Source organism: Panthera uncia, chromosome B1 (genome assembly GCF_023721935.1).
Source record: "Panthera uncia isolate 11264 chromosome B1, Puncia_PCG_1.0, whole genome shotgun sequence".
NCBI classification, from domain to species: Eukaryota; Metazoa; Chordata; class Mammalia; order Carnivora; family Felidae; genus Panthera; species Panthera uncia.
In genome coordinates, this window is record NC_064811.1 from 57,178,977 (window position 1) to 57,194,149 (window position 15,173).

Consider the following 15,173-nt stretch of genomic DNA (forward strand, 5'->3'; position numbering starts at 1 on the left):
ATAAGTCATTAAAAGTAGAAACCTTTCCCTGACTGGTTGTAGAAGAGAAGGTAAAAAATGTGAACTGTGAAAAGGAAATGACATACCATTGTTGGCTTTGATGATGGAGCGAGACTGTGCAAGGACCAGAGACAGGTATCTAGCTGCTGACAGTGAACTCCAGCCATCAGCTAGCCAGGAAATGGGGACCTCAGTCCCACAACAACTGGAACCTGAATTCTGCCAACTTGGTGAATGGGTTTGGAAGTGGATTCTTTCCCATCACCTCCAGGCAGGAGTTCACCCTGGCTAGAACCTTGATTTTGGCCTTGTGAGAGCTAAGCACAGAAACCAGTCCAGTCACCTGGGATTCTGATTCACAGAGCTGTGAATTAATAAATGACTATTGTTTTAAATCACTAGGCTCTTGGTGATTTGTTATGCAACAACAGAAAAATAATACAGAGAACAGAGCTCTAGGCCCAGCTCTGCTATGCTTCATTTGTTTGATCTGGGAAAGATGCCAAATTTATCTGAGCCTCAGTTTCCTTATCTATAAAATAAATGAGCTGTGCTAGAGGATCACTAAAATCTTCTTCCTGGCTAAATTTCCATAATTAATCATTGGGCCATGACTTCCCTATTTTAGATTATTAAAGTTGCTTTCTTGACCATAAATGATTGATCATTCTTATAATTGTTGCTAAATCCTTGGTCAAGGATATGATTCACAATTAAAACATATTTTACATGGAAAAATGCATTACACCATAAGACAAATTGCATTATGATATAAATACTTCATGACAATGTAGAAGTCTAGTAATTTATTACAATAAGACATAGTCTTCTCATTTACACTGTAAGCTGATAAGAACAGATACTACATTTGATCTTAGCTAAATGGCTGAGAAGCAATTCGTTTGCCATTTAAAGATGAGCACAGGGTGTTCATAAAGTCTAGAGGCATAGTCAAATGTACATAATATCATCAAGGACATCTTTGGTTTCTTCTCTGAAAAATAAAATATTATCTATGTTTCCATATTTTAATTTTTTTTTAATGTTTATTTATTTTTGAGACAGAGAGAGACAGAGCATGAACGGGGGAGGGTCAGAGAGAGGGAGACACAGAATCTGAAGCAGGCTCCAGGCTCTGAGCTGTCAGCACAGAGCCCGACGCGGGGCTCGAACTCACGGACCGCGAGATCATGACCTGAGCCGAAATCGGCCGCTTAACCGACTGAGCCACCCAGGCGCCCCTGTTTCCATATTTTATAAACAACCTATAAAAGATTGGGTAAACGACATATAGATTATTTAAGTATTTACGCATCCACAACACCAACTAGAATTTATCCTAAGTGTTTAAAAACTCACTTTATGCCTTTTTATTGTGTTACAACAGAATTATACTATGCTACCACCAATAAATTGTTGCCAAAGTAGACTTATATAAACATGGAATTAAAAATGCACATTACCCATAAAATTAAAATATTGAAGTGATCACCTACATGTATTTAACCGGAAGTCCTATGCTCATTTGAATAATACTGACCAGTTTTAACTTATGTTCAGATGAAAGGTTATTTTTTTAAACAAACTGTGATTTATTTATACTCCACATCAATAAAAAAGAACAAACTATGGATACACAATTAATACACAGAAATCAGTAGCATTTCTTTACACTAACAATGAAGTCACAGAATGAGAAATTTACAAAAACAGCACCATTTACAACTGCACCAAAAAGACTAAAATACCCAGGAATAAACTTAACCAAAGGTTAAGGCATAGGTGAAAGACCTATACTCTGGAAATTATAAAACACTGATGAAAGCAGTTGAAGATAACGCAGATAAATGGAAAGATATTCCACACTCACGGATTGTAAGAATTAATATTGTTAAAATGTCTGTATTACCCAAAGCATTCTGCAGATTCAATGCAATCCCTATTAAAATACCAACAGCATTTTTCACAGAACTAGAGCAAATAATGCTAAAATGTGTATGGAACCACAGAAGACCCTCAACAGCCAAAGCAATCCTGAGAAAGAACAAAGCTGGAGGTATCACAATTCCAGAATTCAAGATGTACTGCTAAGCTGAAGCAATGAAAACAATATGGTACTGACACAAAAATAGGCACATAGATCAAAGGAACAGAATAGAGACCCCAGAAACAAACCCACATTCTTATGGTTAATTTATGACAAAGGAGGCAAGAATATCCAGTGGGGAAGAGACAGTCTCTTCAATAAATGATGTTGGGAAAACTGGACAGCTACATGTAAAAGAATGAAACTGGACCACTTTTTTACACCATATACAAAAATAAACTCAAAATGAATTTGAGACGTAAACGTGAGGCCTGAAACCATAGAAGTCCTATAAGAGAACACAGGCAGTCATTTCTCTGACATTGACCATAGCAATACTTTTCTAGATATGTCTAAGGAAAAGGAAACAAAAGCAAAAAAACAAAACAAAACAAAACAAAACAAAACAAAACAAAAAAACAAACTATTGAGACTAACCAAAATAAAAAGTTTTTAAACAGTGAAGGAACCCATCAACAGAACAAAAAGACCACCTACTGAATGGCAGAAGATACTTGCAAATGGTATGTCCAATAATAGGTTAATGTCCAAAATATGGAAAGGTCAAGTTTATAATCCTATCATATAGAATCAATATTTTTAAGACATAGAAATTATTGCCAATTTAAGATAAATTATGACAGAACAGTATTTGCTATCCAATACTATGAATGGGACAGTGTAACTCCTAACACCAATATAACATTATCCAAGTTATATTTAATAACATGGCATATTTTGCATTCAGATAAAATTGTTGGGCCATTCCTAATGTGAACTTCCACTAAATACACTAATTTGCTAAAATAAAACTATTCTTAGTCTAACAAATAAAATACACAGAGGAAAGAAATATTGTTATATTTACATTTTAGCCATATAAATACATGTCTATTATACATTCTCCCACATAGTACTGATCGTATGGAAGCAAAAAACTCGAGTGTATTTTTATATCTTCTGCTTTTGTAAACATATGAAATAGTTTTAAGAGCTGTTTTAATGCATTGTTTTCTAACATTTCTGACACTTATGGGTCAGTTTTGGCTGATTGATTTTTCTCATCATTATGGGTTGTATTTTCCTATTCCTTTGCATACTTGCTAATTTTGATCAGATGCCTGACACAGTGAATTTCACCTTGTTGGTTGCTGGATGTATTTGTGTTCCTATAAGTATTCTTGAGCTTTATTCTTGGATGCAGTCAAATTACCTCAAAACAGTTTGGTCCTTTCTCAGGTCTTGCTTTTAAGATCAATCAGAAAGGACCAGAGCCACGTTCAGCTAGAGCTAATTATTCATCGCTACTGAGGGAAGCCCTCTCTGTGTGCACTAGCCAATGCTAGGTCAATTAGGAGATGTCCCAGTCTGCAGAGTTTGAACAAGTATTATTCCCAGCCCCATGGAAGCACGGCCACAGTTACCGCTAATCCCCTCAGGTGGTTCTTTTCCAACTTTGCATAATTTCCTCACATATATGTGCTGATTAGGACTTGAATGAATACTAGAGGGGAACCCCTTCAGATATCTTCAGGATTCTACCGCGTGTAGTTCTCTTCTTATAGTTTGGTGAACTCTGGCCACCTTCATCTCCCAGACTCTCAGCTCTGGCATCTCCACTCCAAGTGCCTGTCAGGCTCAGCCTGGTTGTCCTTCCGTAAGATTCAGATTAAAACCCCTCTAGGAAGTAAACTGGGGTAACACTGAGGCTCACGTCATTTGTTTCTCACCTCTTAGGGATCCCTAGCCTTCACTGTCAGGTATCCGGTACCTTGCAAACCGGTGTTTCATATTTTGTTCATTTCTGTTTTTTTAAAGCAGGGGAGTATATCTAATCTTTGTTATTCCACCGTGGTCAAGAGCAGAAGCTCACTTAATTTGGTTTTGCTAAGAACATATGGTAGTTTAGAAACTTGGATTTATAGGCATGTTACTCTGTAATAGGACTTAGAATTCTCTCTAGCAATTCAGCTTTCCCCAAATAGCTTTCTACACACATTTACTTGGACTTGTGGAATTAGCAGTGAAATGCTCAGTGTAAAAACCCTGACAACACTCTTTTAATTAAAAAAGAAATCATACTCTTCTAAGACATTAAATATCCTTGAATATGTCCTTGCAACATAGGATATCATATGTAAGCAAGAGACATTTAAGGTTGAGCAGCATTCAGTAGATCTCAAAAAAATATGTATATTCTGTTCACCTTACTCCTAAAACAATGTGAACTCCTCTGCCCATTAAAAGCTGGCTGATGAAACAAATACATGAACTATATATTCTTCAGGGAGTGTCGTTCACCTATGTGAGAGAATGTTAAAAATTACCCAAGGAAAATTCATGGATATTCTTTGCCAAGGACTTGGGAGTCTTAATTACAACCCTATTTTCACTTTTATTTTCAAGATGAATAATACATGATGAACTGATGATTTCTTTTAAGCTAGTAAGAAAAATCTCATATGGTAATAATACCTGTGATTTTCCTAGCCAAGATGAAACTTTCATAGTTACACTTTCATATAAAAACTCTTGTTATGATCAAATGAAATGTATCCTAAGCTGACTGAGGGATTTCCCTCAGGATAGGGTAACTAGGAAGAATGTGTGTGTGATCTTTAGAATTTTCCCTTTTCCCCTCACTGTGGGCATTCTTCATCTATAACCATAATAGATGTGATCAGAAATAATATATGGCCATAGGCATGACTGCATCATACAATATGAAGTAAATTCTGCACTTTCCTCAAAAAAAAAAAAAAAAAGCTGGCTGAGCCAAGAGGTACTGTAAATGTGTTTATAGAAGGAAACTGACGTCCAAGAGTAGATCCCCTACCCCCCAGAATGCTGCTTGTTACTTAACACAAACATGGAGAGAAATAAAAAACAAAAAACAAAACTAAAACCTTAGCAAACATAGGCATCACGTTATAGTCCAAAGAAAGCAATGTTTGAAATATTCACTGAAAATGTTTTGCACTGAGTTTTATAAAGAATTATAAACTAGGTTTTTAAAAACATCATATTTAGATGAGAGAAAATTGGGGGTGAACTGCAGGAAGTCATGTTACAGTGGTGAAGGCAAGAAGTAAATCCTTTAAATCAGGGCTCACTGTGGGACATTTCCTAAAATCAACAACAAGGGCCTCAAGAAGCGGATAAAACTGCTCACTGAAAAAAGAAATCACCTTATGAACAGGAAAGTGAGGCCTTTTTGCATTTTTAATTCAAAAAATCTAAACACTTGTGTGTTAAGCTCAAATCAAGGAATGGCATAGTTGATGGGTTAACATAGATGTAGTGAAAACATTTAACCACTGACTGTGATCGAAGCCAATAAATACCGATATTTTCTTCAACTATTAGATGGGAAATCCAGACAAGTCTGTTTCTAAGTGAGTGTGAGTTGATTCCATCTCAACTCATTCAGTAATTTTGAAGATCTAATAGATTGGTAATACAAAAAGAAGCCTCACAAAATGGAAACACTAGGATTATTATCAAAGTCTCATTACCTCTTTCCCTCCTGCCCTCTTTTCCTTCCTTTCCTCCCCTTTTCCTTTCTCTGCTCACTCTCTCTTTATTTCCTTGCTCTCCTCCTTACTTCCTTGCACCCATCTGTTTCCAAACATTTCTTGAGCACTTTTTAAGTATAGAATCTGACCTAGCCTCTGGGAATAAAAGGTGAATAATCTCAGTTCTTGTCGTTGAGGAAGCCAAAGTGTAATAGCAGTGGAGAAAGATATATAAACAGATACTTTAACACAAGGTTAGTAGGTAACTGGAGAACCAACTTACTCTACTGGAAGACATCTGAGAGTATTTCAACAGAGGAGGTGATATCTGAGCTGGATTTTAAAAGACACACAGATGTTAGATATATGGAGAAATAGAGAGCACCGTTCCAGGCAATGACACACGTGCACCAGACCAGAAAAGAAATTGGGGGAAGAGAACTTCAAAGGAGATGGAACAAAAAGTAAGTGAAGATTTGTCTTGAGAGATGTGGTCACTAAGGGAAGCTGAAGCGAGATCATGAAGAACCTTAAATATTTTATCCACAGGCTTAGAGCTGAGTTTGCTGGGGTGGTTCAGTATCATGCCTGTTATCCTGACATAAATAGGAGCAGTGTTTTCTTTTACTCTCAGATGTGGCCTAGTTTGAACAACAAATCAGGTGGGCCGCTTACTTATAGGACTCTTGATATCAGAATGGGATTTTTTAGAAGGAGGGCTAAAGCTATAGAATTCTCCTTTGTGCACTTCAATTCAATGGCAACAGAGAGACTGTAATAATAGGCTTTCCACGCTGTGCTGCAGTGATCTTTCCTAGGTGTGCAAACAGGGATGGTGAATAGGATCATTTGGCAGTCAACATCCATTCCAACCTCCTTGGGTTGTCGACATCTGCAGAAGTGGGGAACTATGTGTCCCAACGTGCTTGCAGCCAGGATTCCAGGTGAGAATTCGGTTATGTCAGCTAGAGTGAGTTTTGGATTCAGGAGCGGCAGGTGTGGTTGGGGAGATACTGTGGGACCACAGTCTAGGCATCCTAGGTCTAGTTGTTGGCTGTGTGGAGGCTGTGAGGAGAGTGCATAGTGAGCAGTAGCGGCAGTTTGCTGTCCTGGGAGAAGTCTTGGTCCTTGGAGTCCAAAGGTCCAGTGGCAGCTCCCTCATTCTCCCCCTCCCTGGCCTGGGCCGCAGCAGCGGCTGCCCGGGTGGACCAATCTGCTGTATCATTCTGAGAACTAGTCCAGGAGCTTAAGCCTGGAGGCCACTCCTCCAAACCTTCCAACAATTTAATGCACACCTAATTCTTTATATTAAATCGTTTCATGCTTAAAATAGCTAGTGTGGTTTCAATTTCCTGGAACTGAACCTTGACATATATATGGTAAGTTATTTAACAAAACCGGGCCTCAAATCCACAGCCGTGTAGTAAGAGGGCTGGGCTATTCAATGATTTGCAAGACCTCTCCTACCTCGAAAATTTGCTTTTGTGATTCTGTAATTTTGTGAAGTTTGCCTAATCCTCCATTTTTCCTCTCTTGCAGCCCTCAGGAACTGCTTCCAACCTGGCTTCTAGCTTACATTTCCATATAACTATTTTACTAAGATCGCTATGAGTATACTTTCAGTAGTCAGAAAATGCACCAAAAGTCATAGGATGCATATCAGACACTCATTCATTTAACACACATTTATTGATTACCTATTAACACCAGGTGCTCTTAAACAATATTTTACAAACTCCTTGACCTAGTCCAAGCATTTGTTTAGACAAAACATCCCTGGAAGTATATTTTGTCTCTGTCTTGTTTGCAATTTGATAATAACTTTCCTCCCCAAACTCTCTCCCTTCTCTACCCCTCTCCATTCAGGGCTTCAGTCAGTGTGCTATTGCTTCTTTGTAGAAACTGACCTGAGTCAAATCAGGATTTCTTTTCCCTTGTCTCTAGACCACTATCTCTATTTCCAGCCCATTTTGTTGTCCTTAATAGGGTGAATCATCACACATTCTCTTCACTGATGTAGTCTTTCAAATCCACATTTTATTCCTCTCCACTCTTTTTTAAAAAAAAAAAATTTAATGTTTAATTATTTTTGAGAGAGACAGAGAGAGAGAGAGAGAGAGAGAGAGAGAGAGAGAAAGCGTGAGTGGGAGAGGAACAGAGAGAGAGGGAGACTCAGAATCCAAAGCAGGCTCCAGGCTCTCAGCTGTGGGCACAGAACCTGACACGGGGCTCGAACTCACAGACTGTGAGATCATGACCTGAGTTGAAGCCAGGTGTTTAACCGACTGAGCCACCCAGGCACCCCTTCCTCTCTACTCTTAGTGTTCTATATGTCTCTTCAGGTGGTCCTTTGCTGGATCCTGTGCTCCTCACCAATTGGCTGAGAATTACCCAAAGCCCTTTGTTTACATATTCCCTTGGATAAATCATTCAGTCATCCAGTTTTATTTATTTTGAGAGAGAGAGAGAGAGAGAACAAGAGCAGGGGATGGCAGAAAGAGAAGGAGAGAGAGAATCCCCAGCAGACTTCGTGCTGCCAGGGCAGAGCCCGATGCAGGGCTCGATATCACAAACTATGAGATCATGATCTAAGCTGAGTCAAGAGTCAGACACTTAACCGACTGAGCCACCCAGGCACCCCAGTCATCATGTTTTAAAACCTTTTTAATCCTTAAGTCACATATCCTGAGTCATAGAACATTTCTACATTGCTGTTCCAGCTGTTCCAACACTCTTCTTGATTGCCACTCCAGGCAATCAAAACTCTGAAGTCATTTTTACTTTCTTGCTTAACAGGTCATTCCCAAATTCTGGTAATTCTTTCTACACAATATTAGACTTGCCATTCTATCTACAATTCCGCATTCAATATCATGCCCCAGGTTCTGTATTGGTCTCTTCTCTTTCCCTATTTTCTGTCTACACCTATATCCTATGTTTGGCCACTTGAATTATCTCCTTTAAATGTTAGCACAAGAGCTTTTGGTAGTCAAATTTCCTTTCCTCATGAAATCTAAACCTTTTGTCAGTGGCCAAACTTTTCACTACCTAAACTACGTATCTCCTATTGTAGTCTGGTTTCATTTTTTTCTCAAGAAGAGTTAACCTAATTGTCATTACACAGTCTACCCATCTCTGCCATATTACTTGTTTCATCAACCTGGAATGTTGTCCACCTGAACTAAAAAATATCTCCAAAAATCCTTAAAGGCACTGATCAAAATGTTTCCTGTTCAAGGATCATTTCATCTGACTCTAATTAATAGCAGTCCTAGAGGACTTTCTACTAATGTTTGTAAAGCCAAAGCTTAAAAAAAAAGTCTTGAAGGATAAACTTATGTGCTGTTTTTTCTCTTATTCAATGAATGTCAGAGTAAGTCCTTGGTAAAGCAAAGAATAGTCATAGATAATACAACTCACCACAGCATGTAAGTGCACATAACAACAAGCCTGAAAGCTAGGTATACATTGCACAGTATCGGTTATAGTTCTGTTGTTCTCACACAAGAAGCATATGCTATATGAGAATTATTTTGCCTTATCCTATTTACTTTGGAATTCTTTTTTTATATTGACTCCATGGTATTGCAGACAGAGGGACATAAAAGCTCTTGAATGTAGAAAAGTTTTGTGATTAAAAAACCTAATAATTAGTGATTGCATCCATTTTTTGTAAAGTGGGGAAATGTGCTTTTTAAAAAAAGTAGTCCAATGAGCTTGAATACATTAAGAGATCAATACACGTTTGTTAAGTAAATGAGTGGGCGAGACAACAGGTAAGTTTTTTGAGTTTAAAGAAAATGGGGATAGAAACAGATCATAACCTATCAGTGTGTGCACAAAGTAGAAGAATGGAGAAAAAAAAACATAATAATTGTTACTGAAGTTTCTGATAGTTCTAGAAATGAAAACACCAAAGAATAACTGGAGACAAGTTATACATCCAGGAATAGGCATACAATTAAATAAATTGTATCTTATAATATACACAGAGGTATACACTATAATATTACATGATGTTATAGTTCATGTACATATATATGTCTAACATAGTTAGTCCTCATTATTTGTAGACCTTTATATTTGTGAATTTGCTTATTCAACAAAATTTATTTGTAACCCTGAGGTTAATATTAGCGGTGTTTTCTCAGTCATCTGTAGGCATGCACAAAGTGGCAAAAATTTTTTTCAACAAAGCAAGAAAAGAAAACAAAAAAATAATTATGATTTATATGGGAGAAATAAATCTGTCACTATTTCCAGATAACATGATTATGTTTTTAGAAATCCAAAAGAATCTACAGATCAACTATTAGAATTAATAAATGAATTAAGCAGGTCACTGAATACAAAGCCAAAAATATCACTTGAATTTTATATATTAACAGCAAAGGATGAGAAATAAAATTTATCAATAAAAAATAATACCATTCAAAAGCATATAAAAAATCAAAGTCTTAGGCAAATTGAACTAAGATGTGCTAGATCTCTACACTGAAAACTATGATCATTACTTACAGACAATAAACTGCAGAGTTGGAGAAAATATTTGCAATACATATCTGACAAAGTATTCATATCCAGAATATATAAATACTCCTACAAAATAATAGTAAGACAGGCAATTTTAAAAGTGTTCATTTTGTGCATTTCACAAAAATAACAGTCTAATAGCCAGCAGGTGTATATAAAGTTTCTCGACATGTTTAGATATCAGGAAAAACAAATTAAAGCCAGATAAAACATACCTGCTATGATAACTAAAATTAGATCTAATAAATAAAACTTAATCCCAAGCTTGGATAGGACTTGAATCAGTTGGAACTCTCATACACTGCAGGTGGGAATGTCAATAGTATACTACTTTGTAAAGCATTTAGCATTATCTACTGAAATTGAATACATGCATACTCTAAGACACAGCAATTCTACTCCTGTGTAGAAACTAAACAGATATGAGTGCTTATATGTATTCACCATAGTACACACACAAGAATATTCATAGCTGTTTATAATAGCTAAAACTAGAAAGTAGATTGGATGAATAAATTACGATAAATTTGTGTGATAGAACAGTATAGGGTAATAAAAAATGAACAAATCGCTACAGCATGCAGCAACGTGGATTGACCTCTTAGAAGTAATATTTAATTTTTTCTATGTTCATTCATTTTTGAAAGACACAGAGAGACAGCGCACAAGCAGGGGTGGGGCAGAGAGGGAGGGGGACACAGAATCCAAAGCAGGCTCCAGGCTCTGAGCTGTCAGCACAGAGCCTGATGCAGGACTCAAACTCACGAACTGCGAGATCAGGACCTGAGCAGAAGTCAGACGCTCAACTGACTGAACCACTCAAGCGCTCCTAGAAATAATATTAAGTTAAAGAAACCAGACAAAAAATAATAAATACTATATGATTCAATTTATATTATATATACTAATTTCATGAAAGGCCAAAATACACTGTATCAATAGAATTCAGAATGGTGGTTACCTTTGATGGGGTACCTTTGATTACCTTTGATCTCCTAGGAGATCATACAAGGGAAGGTTTGAGATGGTGGCCATATTCTACTAAATATGTAGAGTGGTTACTTTTGTAAAAATTGAGCTGAGAACTTAAGACTGAATGTTACTGTATGTGTATTATAGAACAAGACAAAACTACAATAAATAAAACAAGTTTTCAACATAAATCTATTCTATCACATGTTAATGCCTTGTTTGACACAGTATAGAAATATGAAACTTGGGAGAACATAAAAAATCTCTGAAGGATGTAATATAGCAATCTAAATTGATGCAAAATAATTTATGCAAGAGTGCCAAAAGACCTCCCACAAAGACTGCCTTCTTTCCTCCCCAAAAAGTGACTTGATAACAAAATACTTTAAATCAAGCCACACAATGTAGTTCCTAGGGGGTGGAATGTCTGGTTAACGTAAGCCTAGTAGAGTACACAGGACATTTGCCAGACTTTTGTCAAAGAATGTCTATGAGATCATTCTTCACAAGGGCTCCCCTCCATATTCCTGACATGATATAAACTGCTCTGGTATTTATGTATGCTGGACACTCCTTTAGTATACTTTATAGGTTTTTAAATAAAACCAGCTGGCACTTGAGCTAACCTTGAGGGGAAAAACAAAGATTTCTCTGCAGCACACTTGTGTGCATCAGAATCACCTAAGTCTTAGGGTCTCCATCCAGACATTTTACAGCACTTGGTTTGCAAAGGGCCCTGGAATCTGCATTTCAAGAAGCACTCCAAGAGACCCTGGGTCAAGTGGTTTGGCTCATACATTTATGGTATCCTGGTCTATACTATCATATCAACTATTCATTTTCAGTGAATTTGCTTATTTCAAAAATATAATGTCTTCTCTCTATGTGAATGTCTTTCTTCTTTCTATGTGAAATTAGTATGGATGATAGAACTTAATGCAATAAGCTATATATGTCCTTTTTATATATGTCCTATTATAAATCCTTTATCTGCTAGTTAGATTTCATCTTTCTCAGTCACATCAGTATAACAACATTAACCTATTAAATAATCAAAGAAGGAAAGTAACTGAAATAATGCCTTTCCATATTAATTAATAATTATTATATGCATAGAATGACTTGTTGCTATGTAAACTATTATTTTTTCTTAATGAGAGGCAACTCAGACTTGGACCAGAGCTATCTGAATCTGCTAACACATAAATTCAGGATTAATGGAATTCAACCATTTAAAAGGCCAATGTGCACTATTAAAATATAGAAGAGAAATTATAAAGTGAATTTACCTAGGCAAATGAAAGACAGAGGTGAGAAGCTTTCCAAAAGAAACAAAAAGAAAAGAGAAAGAGAAAACAGTAAAAAAAAAAAAAAATAGAGAAAAATCTGACAAAGACTAAAGAGACTAGAGAGAAATAAATAACCTGCAATTTAAATTGGGTAGTGACTAGATGAAAATCAGAACATTGTGGTTGTTTTACGTGAGAGAGCAAAACCTTACTAGGAACCCATGCAGAGAACATGGTAGAAAATAGAAAGTATAAAATTCAACAAAATTAATTTTTACTGCTGGAAAAATAATGTCTTAAATAAGGAACTAAGAAAAACAAAACAAAGTCAAACCGTAAACCGGGTTAGTATTATTCGTATTATGAGCCTTGGGAAATGCCCCTGACTTTTTGCTTCTGCACCAATATGAAAAGGAGATACCATTCCTGAGACCCACCCTGGACCTCCAGGTACCATCACGCAAATAATGAATGAAGGTTAGTGAATTGTTTTGAGTTTCTCAAGATACAATGTATAGTTATTCAGACTATTGTGCTTTTGATTTATACCAATTAAGTGAGTTAACATTTTAATAACATTTAGTATCATGAGCATGAAAAACTAAGCAAAAAATATAGTGAAATATACTATGGGGAAAAGGCCAAATGAAAAAAATACATACATAGTTGCTAAATCTTTCAGTGAAAGAACACAATTACTTCTCCCGTGACCCGCCCCCCCCCCATATTGCTACTGGATACCATTTAAATCTGAAGGTGCTAGAAACACAAATAATTTATTTGGTTTAATAATAACATTATTGAGGATATCACAGCAATGCTGATAAAATACATACTACCTACCAAGCACCTAAAATGTTAATTAAATGAATATACACTCTAACTATTAGCAATTATATCAATCTTCATCCATGTTACCACTCTAATACAACAAACACATTATCAATCAATTATCATCATGGGTAAAAACAAAATAGTCTTTTATCTTTGAGAAGCTTAGAAAATTAGTAAGCCACAGTGAAAGACTGAGTATTATCATCATTAGGATTAATTTATATATATATTAGTAATTAATATATAATTATATATAATTATAAATTATATGCCTACTTTTTATTACAGAATTATAAAGACAATTATTCTAAGGGGAGGAGGACAGAAAAATGGGGCAAATCATTATCCCGACTTCCAATGTGGAAATGGCAATTGCAGCTTGCTGATCTCACCAAGTTATTTACATGGGATGATTATTTTTATTTATTAATTTACATTGGAGGATGATTGGATGTCCAATCCTTTTTTTCACTAGGGTAAGACTATAGATAGAATCACTCAGACTGCCTTGATGGCCTTTGCTTTTATTTATCCCTGAAGAGTCCATGTATGTGCTACAATTGTATGACAATGCCTTATGCTATCAATGGATTTTTTTTTCCCCTGAATTTCCTACTCTCTGACAGTGACCAATAGGGCAGTCACAATGAAGCTTAAATCAAGCAATGTTGAAGAGTGCTGAAAAGGATATACATGCTCAACCTGAAAGGCCATGGTCTCATAATCCTACAGGACTTAACAAATGTCAAAAAGAAACTTCTTTTTAAAGACTTCCGTCTTCCTAATTTTTGACTGCTTAATATAGCAAAACACTTTGTACAAATACAATTATCTGCTTGAATGTCTTCATGTAAGTGAAGATATCTTTCATGAGAGACTGAAGAATGTATGTTTTTTTGTTGAAATTTAGTTTTACGCAAATGAACAAGCATTACCAAAGAGAAGAATGTCAGTGTTTTTCTGTATTATGAAATGCATAGACACACACACACACATACACACATACACAACACTCACACCAGATTAAAAGATTGCAAAATATTTATATTTTCCTTATTGGCACCTACTCGACTTTCATGCCTAAGATGTTTTCTTCTGTTGTTTTTAATACTAATATTTAGATTGATAATAAAAGATTGCTAATGGAACTTTTCTTTCAAAATGTATTTTAAACATAAATACTATCAAGTACCTCTATGTTCCCTCTTTGGTATAAAACAAGCATATTCTATATTTACTGCAATGAAAGATTTGTCTTCAAAATTCTAATTTTATTTTTCTTTATTTAATATACATCTCATTAAGAACAAAATTAAAACTTTATTGTCTAACTCCACTCTAACAGTTTTCATATATTAACTTCATTATATCTTCAGAGCAACCGTATGAAAGACTATTGTCTCCATTTTAGAGATGAGTGAAATGAGTCACAGATACAGCAAGTTGCCTAGAATAACACAATTAAGCAGAAATGCACTGTGGGCAAGTCCACAGTGATGTATGAATGAATACAAGGGATTAATAAACATGAAAAAGTTCATAACACAGACTCGTACATGCATGGACTCACAGGAAAAAGAGAGTAAAAGGATATATAGTAAAAAAGAATTTATTTTTTAAAATTGTTTATTTTTCCCCCAGTTTTGAGTGCTATTATAACCAGAAAAAAATCAGTAAATGCTACACAAAAGAAAACAAATGGACAAAAAGATTTATGTGCAAATTCTCAAGAATCTTATGTAATATACACAAGAACATATGCTACCTCAAAGAAGTTGTTTTTTTTTAACTCAATAGCACTTTAAAAGTACATCTGCCTTGCACTTTCTATAGATACTCAAGTTTCTGTTTGTTTTGCCTCCCCCCCCCCCACAGTTCTGCAAACTTGTTGAGGAAATGACCATGATTCATTCCCATTTGCATCCACTGTGCCTACACAATACA

The 15,173-nt window shown here is 35.8% G+C and overlaps 1 protein-coding gene and 1 pseudogene across 1 annotated transcript in view; both read right to left on the minus strand.

Annotated features, from left to right (window-relative positions):
- Positions 1-15,173, minus strand: part of ADAMTS3 (ADAM metallopeptidase with thrombospondin type 1 motif 3) — a 258,079-nt gene that overhangs the window by 73,004 nt on the left and 169,902 nt on the right. The window lies entirely within an intron of this gene.
- LOC125924191 (uncharacterized) lies at positions 792-898 on the minus strand (annotated as a pseudogene).